Here is a 660-nt window from a genome sequence, read left to right as displayed (position 1 = left end):
GGGGCTGCCCTGTGACCCCAGCCCCCTTTGGAGCCATCTGCGGGGCCGGGATGAGGGGGCGGCCTGGAGGTGACACTGGAGGTGACGTGGGGATTCAAGCCCAGCTGCTCACAGCCCAGCTCCGCAGGTTTTTCCACTGCCTGCTCCCCGCCTTCCTCCCAGCGGTAACTTAATTAGCTCTGTTTTCCAAGCAGGCAAGCGTGACTCAGCGCTTCCGCCGGCTCCAAATTCGTCGCCAGCCCCCAGGTGTCTTTTAGCCAAGGCCGTGGGGAAACCAGATCACAGGGCTGGGGCAGGTTGGTTGGGGCTTCCAGGTAGGAGGAGGCCAGGCCCAGCTCGCTGACGGCCGGCCTCCTTCCCCAGGCTCCCTCCTCCCGCAGGAGGAAGTTCAAGCCCAGTAGGTGCTGGAGGTTAAAGACAAGGCCATCGTCATCGCACTGTGGGCCCATCGCAGGCATCGGGGCTGAGAAGCCTGGCGAGCTTGGTTTGGGCTGTCCGGGTGGGGGCAGCCGCCTCCTGTCCTCATTGGGGCTTCACTGAAGAGCAGCCGGGGGTTCAGGGGGCGCCCCTCTCCCCCATCTCCCCGTGAGTCCCTTCCCTTCTGCAGCCTTCTGTCCCTCCCTTCCTCTCCCCGTCATCTTTCCCCTTCTGCATCCCTGC

This window comes from Pteropus vampyrus, unplaced genomic scaffold, assembly GCF_000151845.1.
Source record: "Pteropus vampyrus isolate Shadow unplaced genomic scaffold, Pvam_2.0 Scaffold289, whole genome shotgun sequence".
Classification (NCBI taxonomy): Eukaryota; Metazoa; Chordata; class Mammalia; order Chiroptera; family Pteropodidae; genus Pteropus; species Pteropus vampyrus.
This window is presented reverse-complemented; position numbering follows the sequence as displayed.